Source organism: Pinus tabuliformis, chromosome 5_2 (assembly GCF_031772625.1).
Source record: "Pinus tabuliformis cultivar Carrire ecotype Pingquan chromosome 5_2, CPIR1, whole genome shotgun sequence".
Taxonomy (NCBI): Eukaryota; Viridiplantae; Streptophyta; class Pinopsida; order Pinales; family Pinaceae; genus Pinus; species Pinus tabuliformis.
The window spans coordinates 1,104,446,509-1,104,473,206 of NC_142306.1; positions in this window are offsets into that span (position 1 = coordinate 1,104,446,509).

A 26,698-nucleotide genomic window follows, 5' to 3' on the forward strand; every position below is an offset into this window, starting at 1 on the left:
GGCGAGGAATCCACCAATAGGGTCAAATGGAAACCAAGGCACTGCACAAATCTCAATGTGTGATAATGAAAGCTGATGTCGAACACAAGGGAAACCACTCAGTCAAGGACCCATGATACTGATTGATACTAAGCATAAGGTGACCTATCAATAATGAAAATAGGGCTAGGGTGTAGCTCTAGATCTGCCCTCAAAGCAGTTTGTTGTAGTCGATAAGAGCATGATTCGCCAACAAGAAGTCAATGGAGACCTTCTCAAACCGGCACGAGCAAAGGACCAATATAGCTTATGTGATAATGAACATGATGCTAAAAACTAGGGATGGCTGACTGAAAAATAGGTCAAGAGACACTGTAGAGAGGCGGAATCAAGTTTACTTCCCTTGAACAACAGCACGACTCAACTATGACTACATGGCAACATATGATAACGTTGTATAAGTTCATCATGCAGGAGGCATAAGAAAACTCTCCATATGATTGGAAGAGGTAACCAATCGGAGGAGTACTGACTCAATAACAAGGTTAAGGCTCTACTAAGTCAAACTAGATCCCACCCTAATGGATGAGAGATTTTGTTTTGAGTGTTTTGTTAAAGGGAGACACGAAAAAAAATAAAAAATAATAATAATAATAATAATAATAAATAAAAAATAATAGTAAAAAAATAAATAAAATAATAATAATAATAAATAAAAATAAAATAAAATAAAATAAAATTTAGGTCTGAATATTAATTATTAGGTCTTGACATTAGTTATCAAATTATTCAATTAATTATTAGGTCTTGATATTAATTATCAAATTATTCGATTTATTATTTATTATTAATTATTAAGTGATTATTAATTATTAATATTGATTTCTAATATTATCAATATTAATATATTAATTATTATTACTAATAATTTATTAATAATATTTATACAATGTACTAATATTAATTATTATTAATATTAATAGATTAAAATTAGTATTAATACAATTTACTAATTAATTTTAATACATTAACTATCATTAATATTAATGAAAATTTTTAAAAATTTAATACAATATTACTATTCATTATATTCTAATATATATAAAAATAAAAATAAAAATAAATATTTATTTCACATTATTAAGAATATTTAATAATTATTAATATTATTTATTAAAGTTCATTATTAAGGTTTAATATTATTAATAATTGTTATTGAGTTCATCATTAGGGTTTAATAATATTAAGATAAAGAATTATAATAATAATTTAAAAAATTAAAAATCTGCAATTAAAAATCTTAAAAACAAAGCCAACATTCATCTCATCCTAAAATCCACTCTCCTCACAACTATTTAAATCCCTCAATTAAGCTCTTCTTCTATCAACATTCAAGAAAGTCCTGATGATGGATCCCAGTTGGGATTTGAAACGTTGACGAAAAATAAGTTTTACTGTGGATTCTCCGGTAACTATGTCTAAAGATATATACCACAGATGTATTAAATCCAAAATAATTTTTATTTTTCAACCTATATAAGGACTTTTGGACTCACATTTGTTTCATTTGTGTTTTGAGCAAGGAGCTGTGGAGACAAACTCAAACAAACTTCCTTTGTCAAATCCAACTGTTCAAATCGCTCCATAACTTCCAGGGAACCCTTTTATCATGCTTTTAATCATTTGTGATACTTTTTATATGTTTTTTCATAATTTGACTGTAGGAAAATATGTAAAAAAATTTCAACTCAGTGTACACGCGGGTTGAATATAGGGAACCCGCTTATACAAGGGCCCTACACACGACTGTGTAAAAAGGGAACCCGCGTGTGTGCGAGTAAAAAATTTAAAACATATTTTTTGGGCAGGATAACAATCACTTGGCGTGAAAGAGAGCATAGTGCCATTGATAACCAAGTAATGGAGGATCAAAATGCCTTAGATGCTTTAAGAGGTTGTGGCTTGCTAAAATTCTTTAAAATGCCAAACATGAAGGTGAATACACGATTGCCTGAGTTGCTTATTCATTACTGGAGTGTAGAGGATAATGCATTCATGATTGATCAGATGTCCCTAAGGATAGAGATAGAAGATATTTACTTCATTACTGGTCTTTCTCGAAGTGGAGAGATAGTGCATTCTACTGGCAGGACGAGAGGTAGTCTCAGTGTAGAAGATTACGTCCACATATATTGTCGGTCATCCTGAAAAGATTGGAAGTCATATTTAGCATGTAGAGAGTTCATCCTTGAAAATCCTACTATTTACCATCACCAGGGTAAACGATTCTGCTGCTTTACATCAGGCCTCATGTGTATCCATGAGCCTAGCAGTGGAATGCCTCACTACTGTGTTTGATTGGTGTACACCTCTACTGACCAACATGAAGAACCAACTCACTTCCATTCAGAAGGGTTAGACAAAGAATTTTGGGTATGGCACAATCTTATGCTCATTCTTCTTTGAGAAAGTACGTGGGTGTTGGGCATGGAATCCCCCCACGGCATGTTTTGGGGCTCAAAGCCCAAGTTTTGAGTTGCTATTGTTGTAAAGCTCCGTGAAGTGTGGGCGCGAAATGTATGTTAGAGTCATAGGGTTGTCCGCCCTAGTTTTGAACGTAATGTTGGCCTACCCATGGTCCATGGACCATGGAATTGTATAAATAGAGTGAGGCTCTAAGTTGTAAAGACGTCTAATGGAATCTAATTGGAGGGATTAAAGGATGGGCATGAAAGGTCTTAGGGATTAAGTCGAAGTGTGAAGTGTGTCTTGTGTTGTAGAGTAGTAAAAGGCTCTACAGCTGAGTGCACAGAGGCCTAGAAGAGTCCGCAGCTGGGTGTGTGGACCCCTACAATTGAGTGTGCAGGGCAGAATAGAGTTTGTAACCGAAGGAAGAGAATAATAAAGAGAAGATTATTTTGAATTTTGCGTATATGTTCTTGGGTTATTATCTGTTGGATATGAATTGCAATTATATTGTTTATTTACTGTGTGAACTTGTATGAACTGTGAATATTGTTAAGTATAACTGAAGGTATACAGATAAGCTAAGCTAATCAACTAATATTAGATTACTAATAAGGAATTGGGTAATAACATTGTTCGACCCCCGAGTAGGGCTGCGCAAAGATAGCATCTCAGGCTGTGAGGTATGGGTAAGTGTGCGTAGGGACGTGTGTGCAGGGTCAAACCGCAGACCACTTGAACCCATTAGACATCTCTAGGGTGCAGAAACCTGGTTCTAGCACTCTCCCATACTACTTTAGGTGAGACCTCAGTCCGCTCCGCGGACTTTTGTCAAAAGGTCCAGTAGTGCCAGGATTTATTTGGCTAAATCACTTCTGAACCTGGGTCAGGCCCCAACAAGCCAACAAATGGTTCCGTTGCCGAGATTGGGATTTGCATAAGGGATGTTTGATGTCATGTCACTGGAATCCGATAAAGAAAGAAATTAAAGGGTGGTTGGACATAAAGATTCACGAGTTCGTAGCGTAGGAAAATAGGAATCTGTGAGTATCAAAGGAATAGTGGTTAGAGCACTACTTATATATGGAAATCCACAAAATTTTCTTTGCATCCTTCCCCTCTGAGTTGTATGAGTGGATCGCGAAGCTAGCAGACAGTCAAGGAAGGTGTAGGCTCGACAAACCGATTGTGTGGACTCCAGAATTAGTGCGTAGACAAGAAGCATCAGAAGATAATATTGCGCAAGCTGTGGACCATTGGCGCGATTGAATTATAGGAGGGTTTATCATCGAGTTCGCGGTTGATACTTCAGTCAGCTACAACAAGGCAGAACGACGCTTCCTCAAAGGACCGAGAGGTAAGTACATTAAATATTTGAACACTTGGATTAAAATGCTATTGTGTGAAAAGCAGGTTATGCGAATAAATTGATGTTTGGGGCTACGCGAGGTAGGAGGACATATAGAAACGAAGGTAGTGCAAAAATAGAAAATAGCCCCCTGATTTCGCCTCGGCAAGAAACTGAGGAAGAGCTCACAAAAGTTTCACCAAGAAGTGCGATCAGTCGGATAAGGCAGCAAATTCCGCGCATACCACCTCCACCTACACCACCACCAGTCTCACCATCTTCACCTCCATCTCTACCACCACCACAGTTCAATATGGCGAGTGCGATAAAATTGCCAATATTCAGAGGAGTAGGGAATGAAGATCCGGACCAATTTTGGTTCATGGTAAAAGTTGTATGGGAAGCACAAGGAGTCGTGGATAACAATATAAAGAAGGCAATGCTGGTAAGCGCATTGCAGGATCGCGCACTAACATGGTACTGTTGTGGTCACCAACAACCCCCCTTCTTCACTTGACATTAGCAATAACATCAAGCAAAGAGGGGACCCTGAACGAAAATCCCAAAAAAAATACTTTTTCTAAAGTTTTTTGTATTTCTCTCCCTAAGGCTCAAATCGCATCGCATGCCTCACACGCGCCCCTTAAAAGAAAAGTCTACGAGCAATGCGATCCCCAATATGCGATATCGCAAATCGCAAGCATCACGCTATACGGCGTAACCATTAAACGAGAACTTGCGATATTTGCGATCTGCGATGGCAGCGATCTGCGATGGAAGCGATTTGCGATCCGCGATGGCAGCGATCTGTGATCCGCGATGGCAGCGATCTGCGATGGCAGCGATTTGCGATCTGAAAAGACTTATCACACGATAGACCCATGCATTAAGCACGCGCCTTGAAAGAATTTAATAACCGCATGCTTAAGTATCTAGGAATGATTGCGTTACATTTATCGAAGAGTCAAGTTATGATGAATGTCAGAATTATGCATTCATTAGAGATTAATGCTTTCACGTCAAGTCTTTTCATTTCACTTCCCCTTTGCGTAAACTGCAAGACACGCAACTGATATAAGTTTATATGCAGGAAACATTTGAGGGAAAGAGGAAAGCGCCAATCAGATAGCAGAGAGAGAATGCCTCCGCAAACGGATGCTGCATGCAGCAGAACCGCGGATTCCAGGCTATCAGCCAACCGGCACTGATGAAATTAGACTATCCAGGACTCAGAGTCAAAGGCACACAAAAGCAGCATGTTCAGAAAAGATCCTAAAGCTCAGACCGGGTAAAGCAAAAAGAGAAACGCAAGTGAAGAAGGATGCTTCAGGAAAACCTGGAACAAAGAACGGAAGAAATTCTCGATACAGGGACTTGCCCATACAGCACGACTCCTAACCCACTCAGTCATTCGCACGACCGGAAACCGAAAACGGCAACAGCAAAATCAGTTCGAGAAGAAACTGGGACACGCTAAGTATACACGCGACGAATACACCCAGCTAGAGAAAGGTTTTCGAAAATATCTTCTGGTCTGCCGGAAGGAAGTGCCAGCTCCTGTTATTTCCACTTTTATCTCCCGAGTGAAACAAGAAGGCGGCCAGCCGACTCTTCCCAGGAAAGCATTACACTGTTGACAACACTAAAGAGAATATACAGAAACGGTCATAAATTAGATTTTAAGTTTAGAAATAAAGTTGCTTTTAGTAAAAGGGCGGTCATTTGAGGCCGATTCCCTAATTTCATGTAATTAAGATTGATTAGTTAGTAGTATTTAACCCTTCTCATGGTTTTTGGAGAGGGGTCCGGAAATCTATCAAAAAACTTATCCTCAGAACATGCACTTCTGCACCCTCAGAGGAGGTTTTTGATGAATGGATGGATCGAGATTTATTTATGTTTGCATTTTAATATCTGTTACTGATGTTGCACTTCTGTACTCTTAGCAGATGTTAGAACAAGTAGAAATAAATCATTGTTACTTGAAGTTTATTAGTGAAGTTAGTCATAAATGGTACTTTTATCTCTTGGCTAGATTCTGCCAGTATTCCTAAAGTGATATGTGGTTGAGTTCTTTGTATGTTATTGCATGAATGTCTGCATTACCATTTGGCACTTCTGTACGGTGGGGTCATTTATTTATGTTTAACATATAGAAAACTGATTATGTGATATGCTGTTCACAACTACTCTGCCTAACTTTTTATGCAGAATGGTTTATCTTTATCGATTTATATTCTGATATCAGTTGAATGATCTTTATTACCGGCTGCTGTTAGAAATCTTTCTAGATCGCATAACAAAAGAAAACACCACGGGTTAGCGTAGATTAGATGTATTTTTCTTCATTAGATTACATTAGCATAGAGTTAATTTAGCAGTTAGAATTAAGACTAGATTAGAAGAATTCCCCTCCCCCCTTTCCTTAGATTAATACCATCAGACTCTACGCACACACACACACCCATCACATTGGGAAACTGGTCCCATCACCCCCAGTCGGACCCGCTACTCCAAACGGGCAAGGAGCCGCCAACCAGGTTCCGGACCAGGTGGGTATCCCCCTTGTTGTTGACCCGACCTCGGGGCCCTCAACATTTCTGGCGCTAGAAGGAGGGCCACAGCTATGAATGGCACATACTTCAAAATCCAAATACCATTCTAAGAGCAAATCACCCTCACCAACTTCCCCGACTTCCCCAATACGACTAAACTCGGAACTGGAAGTCGCTCGGACATCCACTGCTGCTATACATCCATATACATCAGAACAACTTATTGTCGATCCCCCTGAAGTTCAAACCTTGATCCGTAAACTCCAGGGATTCTCTATTTTTAACCAGAAATCTGATAAATCTAAAGGCAGCTTGACTTCGCAATACAACCCTGCTCATCCCCTGACCCGATTGAAGAGTGAAAAGTTTGGCATTCAGCCAACTGAAATCCCTCTCCCCACTAGGAAAAGAGCAAGGAAAACATTTCAAGAGTCTGACAGAGAGACTCTTTCATCCACCTCATCCATTTCAACTCCCTCTCCGCGAAGTCGACCACCCACATCTCCACCTCAAATCACTCATCCATCTTCTGCAACTCTTCCTCCACAATCGTCAAAGATCATAACTTCTCTATCTTCTCAACCTCAGAGATCATCTTCTACACTTTTACTAACCAGCAATCCAGCGATGGCACAATCTCCATGGAACAACCCTGGGGCCATTTTAATGCCTCCACCCCTGAGTCCAATACCTGCCCATCCCGAGAAGTGGTTACCAAAGTTCAATCCAGAAACCGGAATGCTAGCTGAAGAACATATCAATAATTTCATGCTTTTTGTTAATCTCAACGAAGTTACCAACGAAGACGCCGTGGTCCGACTCTTCCCCTATACGATGCAAGGGACGGCCGGGTCATGGTACTTTTCGCTACCCTTCGGATCTATCACCAGCTGGGATATTTTTCAAAATCAATTTCTCACCAAATTCGGCGATGATAGATCGACAGCGACACTGATCAACGATCTGTCCAATCTTAAAGCTGAGGCTCGGGAACCCATTAAAGATTTTAACTTACGGTTCAACAAGATCCTCAATAAAATCCCCGCTACTTCCCAACCCAGCGAGGAAGTAAGATGCGAATGGTACATCACGGCCTTACCTTCAAACTTGGCCATCTTCGTAGATAGGGCAAGCAAGACAACCTTAGTCGAAAACTTGGCTGAGGCATTTGCAGTCGAAAGACGCGTAGTAGCCCTAGAAAAGAGATCTACAATCGAAGAGCGTAAATCTAAGAAAATCTCTTTCAAAGAAGAAACCAAGAAGAAGCAAACGAAGGATCCTTTCGACATGGAAGGATTACAAAAGGTATTAAAGGCCATGTCAAATGAGATGATTGATATCAGGAAACAAGTAGCAGAATCGTCCCCAAGAAAGCCTTTTAGGAGTTTTAAGAGGAATCCTCCTATGGAGACGAAGCCACCCAGCGTGGTCTCTAACGTGGAATCTGAAGAAGAAGAAGAAGAGAACACCATTGAAACGCATACCGACGATGAAGAAGTGGTGGAACTGCAAGGGATGTGGGATTTCATCCTCCCACAAGAGGAAGATCAAGAAGCACTTCCGGTTAGCACAAGAAGCAGAAATCAACTTGATCCTCCCCAAACTACCCCAAAACAGAAGGGCGCAAGCCCTCCAGCAAAAGAAAAGGTCGCAACAAAGAAGACAACCCCTAAAGCGACCTCATTTAGCCCAGTCCAATCAGAGCAATCGCCTCCATCAAAGACACTAATAATGTCGGATGAAATGGAGTATAACATCATCGATGACATGAAGAAAACTAGGGCTAATATCACCCTGTACGAGCTGAGAAAATTGAAACACCAACAGAAGATCATGATGAAAGAGTTACACGCCGTACCTACTGCGCCTCTACCTACAGCTATAGCTTCCCATAATATAGGAAGACCCCCAATCAACGCGATCAATAAAATCGATCCAAATGACATCGCTTTGATTGGAGGGAGGTCTAGATCTCACACGCCCCCTTTCCTCCTCACTTACGAGATCTTTAACAGAAACGTGCATAACTGCTTGGTTGATTCTGGCGCTTCAACCAATATTCTACCCAAGTCAATATGTGCCAAACTTAATGTTCAACCGCAAAAATCCGCAGTACGCATAGTTCAACTTGATCGATCACAAGTCGAAGTGATAGGCGAACTAAATCAAGTGAACATAAGACTATCGTCCAACCCCAAGGTATGCCAGGTCATCGATATTCTAGTTGCTGACATCCCTGAATTTTATGGTCTAATTCTTAGCAGGGATTGGTCCGAGAAGCTCCACGGATATTTTTCGACTGACTGGTCGCACATGTGGTTACCCTTCAATGGGAAGCCAAATCAAATAAAGGTTGAACGAGAACTGCACCAAAAGTACATAGTGACGGACCTGGAGGGAGAGAACGAAGCCATAGCGTACAATAGCAGCATCATAGGCAACTATTCGGTAGACTCTTTCCTTGGAAATTTCAATGCTCACATATCACCATATTTAGAAAATTCAGTCGTATCCCAAGTAGAAAACTTTTCCCAGACTGATGATTCAAAATGTGTTAGTTTCTTAGATAACCCTGTAAATACTTCTTTATTTTGGAAATTATATTTTGATGGCTCTAAGTCCAACGAGGGAGCGGGAGCAGGATGCGTCTTGATTAGCCCAGACGGAAATAAGACCATGCTCACATGCAGACTAGAGTTCGATTGCACGAACAACACAACGGAATACGAAGCCTTGGTGCAAGGCCTATACAAAGCAATCGGCTCCAACGTCAAATATCTTCAAGTCTTTGGAGATTCCGAGATCATCGTCAAACAGGTACGTAACACCATACACTGCCTGTCTAGTCATTTAAAGCACTACCATTCGTTAGTGCAAGATCTCACTGCGCATTTTACAGCATTTAATATTTCATCAATCCCAAGACTTCACAATGCAAGCGCAGACCTGCTAGCAAACGTAGCCTCCAGACTCATTCCCTCCGAAGACTTTAGTCCAGATAGGTTTTCGATAGAATTAATTTTTAAACCATCTATCCCTGACAACATCACCAACTGGAGAGTATTCAACGACGACCCAGACATCGTAAGTTTCCTTACCTCTAAAGGATCCTACTCAAACCAGATAATCGACGAGGACTGTCATGACCACCAAATACAACAAAATGGCACTGATAACGCCATACCCAAATCAGTGGTAAAATTAGAAGATTTGTATGACTTAAAAAGCCGGTTCAAAAGGTCAGCTAACGCCAAACTTTACAGTTCAACTCTGAACTACGAATCGGTGAACTTAGGAACCAATGAGAAACCCCAAAACGTCAATCTAGGCCAAGGCCTAGCTCCTGAAGAAAAATCAGCATACATCCGTCTTCTACGACAGTACAAGAACGTCTTTGCCTGGAACTACGATGAGCTGAAAACTTATAACACTTCTATCATTCAGCACACTATCCCTATGATCGCCAACGAGAAACCCGTCCAACAGAAGCTCAGAAAAATTCACCCCAACCTGGAAAATCAGATAAAAACTGAGCTGAATAAGTTGTTGAGAGCCAGAATAATTTTTCCGGTCAGACATTCCAAATGGGTATCCAATATGGTACCTGTTAGGAAGAAAAACGGAGATATTAGAATCTGCATCGACTTCCGGAATCTCAACAAAGCCTGTCAGAAGGATAATTTTCCCCTCCCACCTATGGAGAAAATATTACAGGCTGTAGCAGGCTCAGAATTGATGTCTTTCCTGGATGGATTTTCAGGATATAATCAAGTACTGGTACACCCAGACGATCAGCTAAAAACCACCTTTCGAACTAAATGGGGTACCTACGCGTATCGAAAGATGCCGTTCGGTCTGATCAACGCCGGCGCTACTTTTCAAAGAGCTATGGATATTGCGTTCAAAGGGTTAATCAATAAATCAGTAGTGATTTACCTGGATGATATAACTGTGTACTCCAAAAAACGAAGTGACCATCTCAAAGATTTGAAGCAAATCTTTCAAAGATGTTTAAGGTATGGAATCTCGCTTAACCCGAAGAAATCTTTTTTCGCGTTGAGTGAAGGAAAATTGCTAGGATTCATAGTGTCCAAATCGGGCATTCACATCGAACCTGCCAGAATCAAAGAAATTTCCGAGATATCCATGCCCCATAACAAAAAGACCATGCAATCTTTCCTAGGACAGATCAATTTTGTGAAAAGATTTGTCCCAGATTTTTCACGTATTATTTCTCCTTTACAAAAAATGATAAAAAAGAATTCAAACTTTAAATGGGGTCTAGACGAGCACGAAGCGTTTAACTTAATCAAGCAAGCCATCATCGAGGCTCCATCCCTAGCAACCCCAAATTTTTCAGAACCATTTGTCTTATACACGTTCGCCTCAGAACATTCTTATGCTGCGATCTTGACCCAGGCAAACAAAGAAAAGGCAGAAGCCCCAATCACATTCTTTAGCTCAAACTTACAAGGTGCTGAGCTGAAATATTCGGACGTAGAAAAACAAGCATATGCCGTCTTTAAAGCAGTCAAATATTTCAGACCCTTCTTGCTAAAGGCCCATACCAAGGTCATAGTACCATTCCCGACGGTAAGAAACCTCCTGATTCAGAAAGACGTGGGTGAAAAGAGAGCAAATTGGATCACCGCCTTGCAAGAATACGACCTGGAAATCAAGCCGGCACACATCGTAAGAGGCCAAGGCTTCCGCAAGATGTTAGCTGGAGCATCGCAAATCCCCGAAGAGTCACCTGAAAAGGTACACGCGTATGAGGTAAGCCTAAACGACGTAGAATCATTTTATGCCGACATCATTTATTTCCTAAAGAACGGATATGCTCCATTTCACCTGGATCACATAAAAAAGAGAGCCCTGAGGTTAAAAGCCAAACAATACCAGCTCGTAAATGATGTCTTATTTAAAAGAAACTATGATTCTGTGCTTCTTAGATGTCTTGAGAAAACTGAAGCCGAAAAGGTTTTGTAGGAACTCCATGATGGACCAGCAGGTGGACACTATGCTGGAGAAGCCACCGCACACAAGATCTTACGTGCAGGATACTACTGGCCCACGCTGTTCAAAGACTCGTACAATCACGTGAGAAAATGCCAAGTCTACCAAACTGCTGCAGGAAGACAAAAGAAGTCATCCATGCCACTGCAGCGGGTTAACATCGAACAGCCATTCAGCCAATGGGGCCTGGACATAATAGGTGAGATCATTCCTCACTCCTCTAAACAGCATAGGTATATCCTCACTGCAACTGACTATTTTACTAAATGGGTAGAGGCAGTTCCTCTCAAGACAGCTAATTCTGAAAACATTGTTGAATTCATAGATCAGTTTATCATTACTAGGTTTGGATTGCCAACGACCTTAATATTTGATAACGCTTCATATTTTTCTGGAAATACCATGACTGAGTTCGCACTCAAAAGAGGGTTCAAACTGAAGTATTCTGCCAACTACTATCCGCAAGGTAATGGGTTGGCTGAATCAACGAACAAGAACCTAATCAGGATTATCAAAAAGACAGTTGACCAAAACCAAAAGAATTGGCACAAAGCGCTGGTAAATGCCTTATGGGCAGACAAAATTACCAAGAAAGCCTCCATCGGGAATTCTCCCTTTAATTTGGTTTACGGGAGAGAAGCAGTTCTTCCTACTCACTTACTCATTCCCTCTTTGTCCTTAGTACAACACATTGATGAAGTACCTACTTCTCCCTTACAACTAAGGCAAATGGAGGTAATCAAGTTAGAAGAACGACGAGAACAGGCCAAGAAAACCCATGCTCACCACCAAGCGCTGATAAAATCCTCTTTTGATTCGAACATAAAAACCAGAAAAAACTTCCAGATGGGTGATCGAGTTTTGAAGTGGGATAAGGCTCATGAAGAAAAGGGCAAACATACGAAATTCCAGAAGCTATGGCTTGGTCCTTTTCAAATCGTAGAAGTCATAGGCCCGTCGACTTTTGTGTTGCAGGACTTGACAGGCAGGAGAGATTCTCTGCCTGTAAACGGACAAATCCTCAAAATGTATTTCCCATAGAAGGTCATCCTTTTTTTTTTTTTTTTTTGTAGGATAGTTTTAAATTTTCATGTTAGTTTTCATTTTTCATAGATAGGTCTGGTTGTGAATGATCATAAATAGTATTCATGAAGAAACATACCATTTCTGTATCAGATTTTGATTTCACTTGTATAAATAGCAAAACATTTCGAAAAATCTGACTTTTATTATTGACAAATAGAGTTGACTTTAACCTGAATATGATGTTAGTTTCAAACTTCACAAAGAAACCTGGGATGAGAGTAACTTTTGGCAAAAATTGTTTTATGCCAATGCTATGAAAAGTATCATCGATAGCAAAATAGCTATTCTCTGCAAAACTGCTGTTCTTAAAACTCTATTATTGTCGTCCAGAGCTTTCTTAAGGAAAAACAATGACTTCCTCCCTGCTAAGGAAAATCGCAGCATCCAGAGAGACAATCTAAGAAAACACTATATCTCAAAGAATAAGAGGTCTCATCACGAGCCGGCTTATCATGATCACAGATATTATAACTTGCTGACTTTGCCACTACTGTCTACCAAAACAGGGCAACGACTCAAGATTGTGCAATCGAAAGACAAGGGGTCTCATCACGAGCCAACTTGTTCAGCAAAAGTGTAAATCAAGTGAATGACTGTGTCACAATTTGGCCACCAAACCAAGACATTGTTCTTTAGAGAATAAAAAAAAAAATCAAAAAAGAAAGAAAAAGTGTCAAAAGGATTTTTCTCTGGAATGCTGTAAATAACCTCAAGCAGGAAAAAGGATCATTGCTGGATAACATGGTAACCCTGTCGAGGCTATGGACGCTTGCGGGCAGCAGAGGCTCTACCTGCGACAAATGAGCATACTTTACAAAGCCAGTACGCAGAGAAGACCTTATTTTGTCTTTGAGGAGACTAAGTAATGACTAGGTATGAATACAAAAAATAACCCAGGGGAAACAAACAATCAGAATGAAATAAGAAGTTGTGACGAAACATCATTGACAGGATAAAAGGTAATACTCTATCTGTCCATAACAAAATTTAGGCATAAGAAAACTTTTCTGTTTTGGAAGTGAAAATGCAATAGAACAAGCAGAGATAACTGGTTCTTCACAGTGAATCGCCATTGTTGTGGTCACCAACAACCCCCCTTCTTCACTTGACATTAGCAATAACATTAAGCAAAGAGGGGACCCTGAACGAAAATCCCAAAAAAAATACTTTTTCTAAAGTTTTTTGTATTTCTCTCCCTAAGGCTCAAATCGCATCGCATGCCTCACATGCGCCCCTTAAAAGAAAAGTCTCCGAGCAATGCGATCGCCGATATGCGATATCGCAAATCGCAAGCATCACGCTATACGGCGTAACCATTAAACGAGAACTTGCGATATTTGCGATCTGCGATGGCAGCGATCTGCGATCTGCGATGGAAGCGATTTGCGATCCGCGATGGCAGCGATCTGCGATCTGCGATGGCAGCGATTTGCGATCTGAAAAGACTTATCACACGATAGACCCATGCGTTAAGCACGCGCCTTGAAAGAATTTAATAACCGCATGCTTAAGTATCTAGGAATGATTGCGTTACATTTATCGAAGAGTCAAGTTATGATGAATGTCAGAATTATGCATTCATTAGAGATTAATGCTTTCACGTCAAGTCTTTTCATTTCACTTCCCCTTTGCGTAAACTGCAAGACACGCAACTGATATAAGTTTATATGCAGGAAACATCTGAGGGAAAGAGGAAAGCGCCAATCAGATAGCAGAGAGAGAATGCCTCCGCAAACGGATGCCGCATGCAGCAGAACCGCGGATTCCAGGCTATCAGCCAACCGGCACTGATGAAATTAGACTATCCAGGACTCAGAGTCAAAGGCGCACAAAAGCAGCATGTTCAGAAAAGATCCTAAAGCTCAGACCGGGTAAAGCAAAAAGAGAAATGCAAGTGAAGAAGGACGCTTCAGGAAAACCTAGAACAAAGAACGGAAGAAATTCTCGATACAGGGACTTGCCCATACAGCACGACTCCTAACCCACTCAGTCATTCGCACGACCGGAAACCGAAAACGGCAACAGCAAAATCAGTTCGAGAAGAAACTGGGACACGCTAAGTATACACGCGACGAATACACCCAGCTAGAGAAAGGTTTTCAAAAATATCTTCTGGTCTGCCGGAAGGAAGTGCCAGCTCCTGTTATTTCCACTTTTATCTCCCGAGCGAAACAAGAAGGCGGCCAGCCGATTCTTCCCAGGAAAGCATTACACTGTTGACAGCACTAAAGAGAATATACAGAAATGGTCAGAAATTAGATTTTAAGTTTAGAAATAAAGTTGCTTTTAGTAAAAGGGCGGTCATTTGAGGCCGATTCCCTAATTTCATGTAATTAAGATTGATTAGTTAGTAGTATTTAACCCTTCTCATGGTTTTTGGAGAGGGGTCCGGAAATCTGTCAAAAAACTTATCCTCAGAACATGCACTTCTGCACCCTCAGAGGAGGTTTTTGATGAATGGATGGATCGAGATTTATTTATGTTTGCATTTTAATATCTGTTACTGATGTTGCACTTCTGTACTCTTAGCAGATGTTAGAACAAGTAGAAATAAATCATTGTTACTTGAAGTTTATTAGTGAAGTTAGTCATAAATGGTACTTTTATCTCTTGGCTAGATTCTGCTAGTATTCCTAAAGTGATATGTGGCTGAGTTCTTTGTATGTTATTGCATGAATGTCTGCATTACCATTTGGCACTTCTGTACGGTGGGGTCATTTATTTATGTTTAACATATAGAAAACTGATTATGCGATATGCTGTTCACAACTACTCTGCCTAAATTTTTATGCAGAATGGTTTATCTTTATCGATTTATATTCTGATATCAGTTGAATGATCTTTATTACCGGCTGCTGTTAGAAATCTTTCTAGATCGCATAACAAAAGAAAACACCCCGGGTTAGCGTAGATTAGATGTATTTTTCTTCATTAGATTACATTAGCATAGAGTTAATTTAGCAGTTAGAATTAAGACTAGATTAGAAGAATTCCCCTCCCCCCTTTCCTTAGATTAATACCATCAGACTCTACGCACACACACACACCCATCACATTGGGAAACTGGTCCCATTACCCCCAGTCGGACCCGCTACTCCAAACGGGCAAGGAGCCGCCAACCAGGTTCCGGACCGGGTGGGTATCCCCCTTGTTGTTGACCCGACCTCGGGGCCCTCAACAGGTACATTAAGCATTCTAGTGACCATCCAAACGCGGGGATCGCAGATATCCAGGATGTGCTAAATAGGGAATTTAGCAGGCCAAAATCGGAGACATAATCGATTATCGAGTTTAAGGAAATCGCGTGCTTCTAGGCAAGACCCCATGGGATCTAGATCACAGACTGAAGGGTATGATTCGCGAAGCCAACATGACCTTGACAGATGGACAACACCACACATGGTTTGTAGTATCACTAGCACCGCATCTAAGGACGACGCTATCACAACAGAAGTTATCCACCCAGGCCGAAGCTTTGGAGATTGCAATGAGACTGAACGAGACCACAATACAAGATCTTGTCCTGGGAGTCCAACAAATCCACGTGCAATTACATAATTTGTGTCTAGAAATGCAGAGCTTGAAACAAGACAGGACAACTCGGCCAAAGCCAGGTGAGAAGGTATGGTGCATAAAATGTAAAGGTCAGGGGAATGACAAGGACCATTGTCCAGTCTTCGTGAACTACGTGGCAGGAGGAGGGTCAATGCCATGAAGACTAGAGACACAAGTAGGACCGAGCATGGCACCTACATTATGGTGCATGATTTTTTAGATAGGAGAAAAACATGCTACGAATAATTGTCATCTCTTGCAGAAGTATACACAGATGTCCCAGCAGTTGTTCTATAATTTCTACAAATCAGTAGGCCATGATGAACACACCTATAGATGTTATGAGCCGATGATGGAATGGGACCAGGAAAGGGTTGCAGACAGCTGATTTGTTACAATTGCAGAGGGCCAGGGAATTATGCCCGCAATTGTACAAATCCGATGAGAGCATCATGTTTATATTGTACTCAGTTTGATCATGAGACGAAGGACTACCCTACACTGATAGCGAGGCTGCGCGATAAAGGGATACTCCAGCTTCACCCGACTCAGAATTTGCAAATGATGAGGTCTGAGCCGCTCGAAGAGGACCTGAATGTAAACATCATACTCCAAAGTGGTATCACAACAGGAGATGACAAGGGAAAGCAACTCGAAGAAAGTTCTTGGGTTCGTAAGGCTCCTACAAAGGAACTAGAGTTTGATTTGGAGCGCGCGAAGGAGAAATTCATGGAAGCTAAGAGCTTCACAGAGGCCTCCACTTCAGGTAGTAAGGATCGACTAGAACCGGAGATGGATCCTTCAATGCTCAGTACCTTTCTGGAGACATGCATGAAACTATTGCGCGACATCAAAGAAGTGAAAGGACTGCAAGAACTCATCACTAGATGTGTTGGACCAGGGGAACTGCACATAGTCTGCAAGCTTGGAAAGCACACATACGAACAGGAAGGGAAATGAGATTGTCTGCGCAAATCGGAGAGTATGAAATGGATCAAGTGATTCTCAATCTAGGATTGGATGCGAATGTACTGCCAAAGTAGACATGGGAGCGCATGGGTAGGCCCGTGTTGCAATGGTCCCCTATTCAATTGCAGATGGTGAACTAGTAGAAGATCCTACCGATGGGAAGATTGCAGGGAATAACCGTAGACATCGAAGGTGTGAGCGCACTTGCAGATTTTGAAGTGATAGAGATTGTCAATGACAACAATGCCTATCTCGTGCTACTGGGAATTGATTGGGCTAGTGACATGAACGGAGTGATAAACCTGAAGAAGCGCAAAATGATTTTTGAGAAAAAGTCACTATGTGTAGTGGTGCCTTTAGACATTGCAGAAGGATCTCGCTACATAAAGCCAGTGTGCGAGGACAAGAACGATGATGAGCTAGACTGTATCTACAAGATAACTGCTCAGGAAGAAGATTGGGTAAATCCTATAGTGGATGGCAGGATTTCATAGGAGAGCGAAAGCTCTTGCACATCAGATTCGGATGAGGAAATATAACGATGGCAGAACCAGTTACACGAGGTAACTACACTAAATTGCAACATGATGATAAGGTCACTGTTATCACCCTAAGAAACTCTCCTAGATTGTAGCTCGGAGATGCTTGGGAACATTACAAACTCAACTTAATGTTGAGAATGGGTGAATGGAAGGAATGATGCATATTCAAGCCAGATAACCACTCCTACTTTGCTTGACTCCAGACATGCGTGAACACCCCCAAATTACAAGGATTCAGACTACCAATTACTCATAGTTTAAGGATTGGGTGAATATGGAGAATACTGACCACACCTACAGATGCACAGGACCCTGTGATGGCCAGCTGCAACCAGTAAAAAGGTCTGCAAATCTACTTCCCTAGTGAACAAACATGATGACGGCTCTCTGCCACTAAGTGAAAAGAAACCTAATTAACACATTCACTGACACATGCAAGATTCAAACACAGAGGTGGGATGACAACCCCTCTAATGCTAAACATCAAGAGTTTAGGAAAAAATGCATATCAAGCACAACCTAGAATAGAAAAGAGATGGAAATTGAGAAATTAATAGCAAAAGAAGCTTGTATTAGCTGAAAATTCCGACGAGGCGCTGCAAGTATCAAAGCAGTTACAGTCTCTAGAAGTTGAACCTTACATCAAAAAAACAACCATCCCCCTTGATTTCATCTTGTTTTTGGGTATATATAGAGTTTCATTACAAAGGCACTCGGCCATTCTAAGTATGGAGGGGTCATAATTGACCACCAACCGCTTTAACTGCCTGATGGAGTCTGAGTGCGATTTTCTTGCTGCAGTGGATGACATTGATCTTCTCGGGTACTTTACTATCCTCTTAGGTGGCTGGAATGTCGTATGGGATGAAGTTCCATAACTGTTAAATGAATTTTCCTGTTCGTGCTTTATCCTTTTCCTTCTCGGCCGTACTGTTTCTTGAATGTGGTTGTTGAGGAGGAAATGCACTTGGTACTGAAAACTGGTCACCTTCGTCCTTTCGGGAGCATGGAATGGTTAAGGTACGCGGTCTGTGCAGTGGGTGGAATAGTTTGATGGAGGAGCGAGATTGGCTGTTGGATCAGGTGGATAGACAGTGGAGATGGCTTGGCTTAGGACATCGGAAGAAGCGGGAGTGGAATAAGCATGGGCCGTTGGATCTGGGTGGAACTGATCAGACGGCGGAGGAGTGATCGAGTGAGACGAGAGTCATCGGATCCGGTTTTCTGGGTAATTCTTTGGGCCTTTACATATGGTGATGTGCGATTGTGATCAGATCACATCGCAATATCGCATCGGCGGAAGCAGAGGGGCGCGGCTTTTATACACACATGGATGCGATTGCGATCAGATTGCATTGCAATATCGCATCGACTGAAGTTGAGGGGCATGGCCTTTGTACACACATGGATGCCATCTGCGATAGTGATTAAACTAGGATTCGGTAAAGGAATTAATCATTTTTAGGACTGATTAAGAGAGAATGAGCAGGGCAAAGGAAAAGGAGAAAGTGACCGATATGAGCTTCCCTTTAAGCATGACCAAGCAGACCAAGCTCATTTGTGACCTCCAAAAACCGAAGCTATGTAGCAGTGCCAACAATGGCTCCTTCTATGGATGAGATCCTCCTTGTGAGGTCTCAAGAACTATAGACCATTGCCTTCTACATCAGAACAAGATTAAAAACATTGCCTAGTATTCCATTGGGCATAGAGTCTAATTAATTCTACACTAAAATCTATAAAAGAACACATTTACAACATTAAGGCTTGAAAACCTTAAACAATCTAAATTTTCAAAATTTCCCATTTACTGGGCCACCAAAATTGTTTCCCCTTCTCTTTGTCAGTCTGCATGTCAGCCGATTCATCAAAGACTTGCAAAATCGGGTTGATTTGATCATCTACCTCAAAACGTTTAGAGCATTTGACCTCATCGGGTAGAGATGGTTTGTATTTCACCCCCTCTCTATACGCTCTCATCCTCTAATGTTCTTTAGTTGTTACTCCCTCTGTACCAGTGAACTTGGGCATATATTTCTGATACTCTCCTGTAGGCATGGCATTCAAAGGAATAGGCAAGAACAGGGGTCCATACTTAGCAGCTATGATTCTTTCCATCTTCGTGGGAGCTTGCTGGCCTGCCATGACTGGGATAGATGGAAGGATACTGGCAGATTGAATGGTAGGAAGTAACAAAATAGATGACAGAGACAAAGGAGTATGATGGACTGTATGGGAGGCTTTCTTTGGACTGAGATCCAAAGGGGAACTAAATGAACAAGGAGCTTTATGAATCTCTGCGGGTACTTCTTCACTAATAGTGCTAGGCTCTAGATCTTTAAAGTGTACATGTTCAGCTACAAGCCTTTCTTGCAGAGATTCATAAGATTTTTTAGGCGTACCTGATCCTGATGCTCCTTTCTGTGATGTTTTCCTCTACTTAGCAATCTTCTCAGGGTCAGGCACTGGGTCAGCTGGTGATTTCTGAGGATTTCTCCGGGTATGCCTCACAAACTGAGCCAGAACTGAAATGTGGAGTTGCCACCAGGTAGGTTCTCCAGTAGAGCCTCCAGATAGATGATTACAACCATAAATGTGTCTAGACTTTGTCTATCATCAAAGCATGGAAATGTGTCATTCTCCTAGGGAAGCTGAGCTTCAATCTCCTCTCCTCGGCAACGGTGCCAATTAAATTTATCACCCCAAGAAACTCTCCTAGGTTGTAGCTCGGAGATGCTCGGGAACATTACAAACTCAACTTAATGTTGAGAATGGGTGAATGGAAGGAATGATGCATATTCAAGCTAGATAACCACTCCTACATTGGTTGACTCTAGACATGCGTGAACACCCCAGACTACAAGGATTTAGACTACCAATTACTCACAGTTTAAGGATTGGGTGAATATGGAGAATACTGACCACACCAGCACATGCATAGGACCCTGTGATGGCCGGTTGCAACCATTAAAAAGGTCTGCAAATCTAATTCCCTAGTGAACAGACACGATGACAACTCTCTGCCACTAAGTGAAAAGAAACCTGATTAACACATTCACTGACACATGCAAGATTCAAACATAGAGGTGGGATGACAACCCCTCTAATGCTAAACATCAAGAGTTCAGGAAAAAATGCATATCAAGCATAGCCTAGAACAGAAAAGAGATGGAAAGTGAGCAATTAACAGCAAAAGAAGCTTGTATTAGCTGAAAATGCTGACGAGACGCTGCAAGTATCAAAGTAGTTATAGTCTCTAGAAGTTGAACCTTACATCAAAAAAATAACCATTCCCCCTGATTTCATCTTGTTTATGGGTATATATAGAGTTTCATTACAAAGGCACTTGGCCATTCTAAGTATGGAGGGGTCATAATTGACCACCAATCTCTTTAACTCCCTGATGGAGTTTTAGTTTGATTTTCTTGCTGCAGTGGATGAAATTGATCTTCTCGGGTACTCTGCTGTCCTCTCAGGTGGCTGGAATGTCGTATGGGATGAAGTCCCATAACTGTTAAATGCGTTTGCCTATTCGTGCTCTGTCCTTTTCCTTCTTGGCCATACTGTTTCTTGAATGTGGTTGTTGAGGAGGAAATGTACCTGGTACTGAAAACTGGTCACCTTCGTCCTTTCGGGAGCATGGAATGGTTAAGGTATGCGGTCTGTGCAGTGGGTGGAATAGTCTGATGGAGGAGCGAGAATGGATGTTGGATCGGGTGGATAGATAGTGGAGATGGCTTGGCAAGGGACATCGGAAGAAGCGGGAGTGGAATAAGCATGGGTCGTTGGGTCTGGGCGGAACTGATCAGATGGTGGAGGAGTGATCAGGTGAGATGGGAGTCATCAGATCGAGTTTTCTAGGTAATTCTTTGGGCTTTTACATATGGCAATGTGCGATTGCGATCAGATTGCATTGCAATATCGCATCAGTGGAAGCAGAGGGGCACGATTTTATACACACATGGATGCGATTGTGATCATATCGCATCTCAATATCGCATCGGCGAAAGTTGAGGGGCACGACCTTTGTACACACACAGATGCGATCTGCGATAGCAATTAAACCGGGATTCGATAAAGGAATTAATCATTGTTAGGACTGATGAAGGAAGAATGAGCGAGGCAAAGGAAAAGGAGAAAGTGACCAATATGAGCTTCCCTTTAAGCATGACCAAGCGGACCAAGCTCATTTCTGACCTCCAAAAACCAAAGCTATGTAGCAACACTAACAGTCACTATGATGTGTAGCAACAGAGGCAAGAGATCTACCTATGTATGATGGGTTGCTCGTGGTGGATGAGTTCATGAAAAAATTTGAAAGCGAAGTGCCAGAATAGTAGTGGTTTGATGCTCTAAAATGGGCACTGCTCTCTATGCTCAGAAGGTGGTGGGGTATGCACCAGCATAGTTTCAGGGACTGGCGTGAATGCAGAAAGATGATGCACCTACGATTTGGGAAACCATAGATGTGGTTAATAGACAAATATGACGGCCGCGATGATCCACGTGCACACCTCACGAAGTGGACCAAGGTCTACGGGGAAGAGCCACAGCCTCAATGGGTGCATTTGTTCTATCATACTCTAGATGTCATACCCATGAATTGATATACTGAGACGAAGGTCTGCCATGGTATGAGCAAATGGGATATCTTGCGCGAGGGATTTCTGTTCACTTTCATGTTTGAAGATCGTTGGTGGGATATAGTTGATGATGTGCTACAAGTAGAAGCAACTATCTTCAAAATACCCCAGGAGCCAATGGAAGTGTTTCAGTTGGAATGGGTGACATAGCTGAGCTACGTGTTGGAATGTTACAATGTAAATGTTGAGGAGGATGATGAGGATCCACAGAATATTAACATTCTAGAAACAGAAGGATGTCGCGAGGTTCCAGGACCATTGATTGAGGATCCCAACATCATCGTGTTGCTAAAAACAAAGTAGGTAAACATTGGGATAGAGGTGGAACCAAAGTATGCCATGCTTAGAGATTATTGGGATGATGCCATGGTGGATAAGGTCGCCGATTGACTCCATGAATACCAAGACTTATTCCCGACCAAAATTACGGATTTAAAAGGGATCACTGGCGACTTAGGGATGATGAAGATCACCCTAAAACCTGACATGAAGCCAATTAAGTAGAGGCGTTACTGCTTGAATCCAAAATATAAGGAAAAGGTCTGCGTAGAATTAGATAAAATGCTCATAGCCAAATTATTGAGCCAGTGGAAGAATCCGACTGGGTGAGTCCTATGGTAGTACAGGAGAAAAAGTAGAAGGGCGAAATAAGAATATGTGTGGACCTCAGGAAGCTGAACGACGCCTGTGTACATGACCCATTCCCGACACCATTCATAGATGAAGTATTGGAAAATGTTGGCGGACAAGAAGCATACTTGTTCACGAATGGGTTCTCGGGGTACCACCAGATCAAGATCATGCTGGAAGACAGGAGCAAAATGACCTTCGCGACAGAATGGGGCTTCTTTCAATAAACTGTTATGCCATTCGGATTGAAGAACACACCAACCATTTTTTCACGCATCGTTGTTGCCATGTTCAAAGAATACATCCACAAGTTCTTGGAGGTCTATCTGGATGATTGGACTGTCTTCAGATTAGTTAAGCACCAAGTAGCAAGTTTACGCTTGATGCTGGATACTTGGAGATGACACCAGATTGTGTTGAATCTTAAGAAGCGCACATTCCTTGTTCCCTTTCAAAACTATTGGGACATGTGCTCTGCAAACAGGGACTGATGGTGGACCCTGCGAAGATTGTCGTTATTCTAAATTTGGAAGCACCACGAAGTGTTAAACAGCTGCGCGCTACCTTGTGACACACTGGGTACTAAAGAAATTTTATCAAAAGATATGCCTGAATCACCGTGCCAATGGAAAAACTATTGAAAAAGGATGTTACATTTTTTTGGAATGACGATTGCATGAAAATTTTGGATGTCGTGAAGGGGAAATTGGCCTCCGCTCCAATCTTGGTCTTCCCAAAATGGGATGTGGAGTTTCATGTCTAGGTTGATGCGTCATGTATCGCGTTGGGAGTGGTGCTCACATAGGAGGGTGGGGAAGGCTTGGATCACCCTATCACGTTTACAAGCTGGAGTTTTTCCAAAGAAGAGAGAACTATTCCACCACCGAGCGTGCGGTGTTGGCAATGGTGTACGTGCTCTAGAAATACTGACACTATTTGTTCAGAGGACATTTCAAGATGTATACCGACCATTCTGCACTGAAATATCTGCTAAATTAGCTTGTGTTGGGGGGCGCATATGTAGGTGGCTCTTATTGTTCTAGGAATATGATTTTGAGGTCGGAGTAAAGCTAGGATGCTTGAACGTAGGACCAGATCACTTGTCGCGCATTAAGACAGGCGAGGAACCCACTAATTTGGAGGAGGGACTACCTGACGCTCAGAATTTTGTTGTGTGTGTTGCGGATGGACACTTCGAAGATATAATACACTTTCTGACAACAGGGACTACACCGAAGGAATACTCCATCCAACAGAAGAAGGAATTGGTGGTGTATGTAGTGGACTTTTTTGTCATCGCAGGGCACCTATATAAAATGGGCAATGATGAGATATTGCGAAGATACGTACCTAAATTTGAACGAAGTCAAATCCTCGTAGAAGCACATGGGGGTGCTACAGGAGGACACTATGAAGGACGAGCAATTGCACAAAATATTCTTTGCGTAGGGTTGTGGTGGCCAACCCTGCACGAGGATTCGAAAGCACACTGTAGGGCATGCGATATATCTCAAAGGACTGGAAAACCATCACGAAGGGATGACATGCCATTAAATCCACAGATGACATAGCAGCCGTTCAAGAAATGGGCAGTCAACTTTGTGGGACCAATCAAACCTCAGGGAAAGACGAGTGCGCGCTACATCATTACTGTTGGGTAGCAGAGGGCCCACGTAATAGTTTTGGGGCTCAAAGCCCGCAATTTTGGGAAAGGTATGGTAAGGACTCCGCGAAGTGTAATGAGTCAAGTCAAAGGGTTGTCCACCCAAAAATAATGTAAAATAATAGGAAGAGAATCAGCTCGCCCATGGTCCATGGACCATGGAAATGTATAAATAGAGCAAGGCTCTAGAGTTAGGAGTTAGTTTTTTGATGGTATGTACTTTTGGATCTGGAATGTAATGGGTTTTTGAAGAAAGAAGTCTTGAAGTGTTTGTAAGTCTGAGTCGAGGGTGTTGGTGGGTAGATAGAGGCTCTGCAGCTGTGTGCACAGAGGCCTAGTAGAGTCCGTAGCTATGTGCGCGGACCCCTGCAGCTGAGTGCGTAGGACGGATCTAGATGTATTGGCAAAAGAGTTGAATAAAGATAAGTTGGTTCTGAAATATTGTGTTGAATCTAAAATATTGTGGATCTGGTTAATTTATGGTTGATATATCTGTTTGATCTGGTTGTTTATGCTTATGTTGTGAGTTTATGCAAATCTATAACTTTTCTGGGTGCACGAACTGGTTATCTCTATTAAATGTTTGCTTAAAGATAGTAAAAATTAGATCTGATCTATAATACCTTATTAATAATAAGTATTAAGGAATTGCCTTGCTCTGGATCTACGCGGAAGCAGAGTAGCGCGAGGGCATAGAATGACGAGCAACTCCTCCAGACCACATCATGACATCGCAAGGTTACAGAAACCTGGTTCCAACACCCTCCCCTACTACCTCGGGTGAGACCTCAGCTCGCGCTCCGCAGGCTATTGCTGAAAGGGCCGGTAGCTGCAGGATTTGTTTAGCTAAATAACTCTTTCGAACCTAGGTCAGGCCCCTATAAACCAACAAATGGTTTCGTTTCCAGGACCGGGATCTGCCTAAGGGATGTCTGATGTGGGAACAATGGAATCCTACAAAGAAAGAGCTTAAAGATTGGTTGGATCAGAAGCTTCATGAGTTCGTGGTTCAAGAAAAAAAAAACCACGGATATCGGAGGAAGGGTGGTTGGATCGTTACATATACACAGATATCCATGAGATGTTCTTTGTGACATTTCCGATAGAGTTGTATGAGTGGATTGCAAGGTTAGCTGATAGCGTGGGAAGGTGCAGACTAGATCAACCTATTGTGTGGACTCTAGAATTGGTGCGCAGGCTAGAAGCATCCGAAGATAAAATCACACACATAGTAGATCACTAGTTGGATCGAGTAATTGGAGGGTTTATTACTAAGTTCGCGATAGACACAACTGTGACTTATAGTGAAGCAGAAAGGTGCTTTCTCCAAGGACCACGAGGTAAGTATATCAAATCATTTAATACTTGGATTAATATGCTGTTGTGTGAGAAACAAATTATGTTCATTTATTGATGTCTTGTGTAACGCGGAGTGGAAGAGGCTACTGAGGAACCAGAGGATTAGAGAACAGTTCGCTGATTTCCGTTTCACAGGAAAGTGAGGAGCTTGCGAGGTTTTCTCCAAGAAGTGTAGTCTGGTTGATTAAGCAGTGCTTCCACTGATGCCACCTCCGTATTCGCCATCACCTACTTCATCAACATCAAATCCATCTTCACCGACTCCACTCCCGCCACCATCGAAGGTTGGGATGGCGAGCGCAGTCAAGTTGCCGATATTTAAGGGTGTAGGAAATGAGGAACCAGGTCAGTTTTGGTTTGTGGTAAAGGCTGTATGGGAAGCCCAAGTCATAACAGACGATAACATCAAAAAGGCTACTTTGGTTAGCATGTTGTAGGACCGTGCATTGACGTGGTATATAAAGTACTCAAGCGATCATCCAAATGTGGGAATAGCGGCAATCCAGGATGAATTAAACAAAGAATTTGGTTGGCCAAAATCAGAGACAATTGGTCATTGGGTTCAAGGAGATCGCAATGTTACTTGGCAAAACCCCATGGGAAGTGGATCAGAGATTGAAAAGCACCATCCACGAGGCTAACATGACATTGACAGATGTGCAACACTGCACATGGTTTGTGGCATCTTTGACACCACATCTGAGGACGGTGCTATCACAACAAAAGATCTCAACCCAAGTTGAAGCATTAGAGACAGCAATGAGGTTGCACGAAACTCCAATACAGGATCCAGGGTTGGGATTTCAGCAAATCCACGCGCAACTACAAAACTTGAGCTTAGAAATGCAAAGCTTGAAGGAAGGAAGGGCGACCCGACCGGAGGTGTG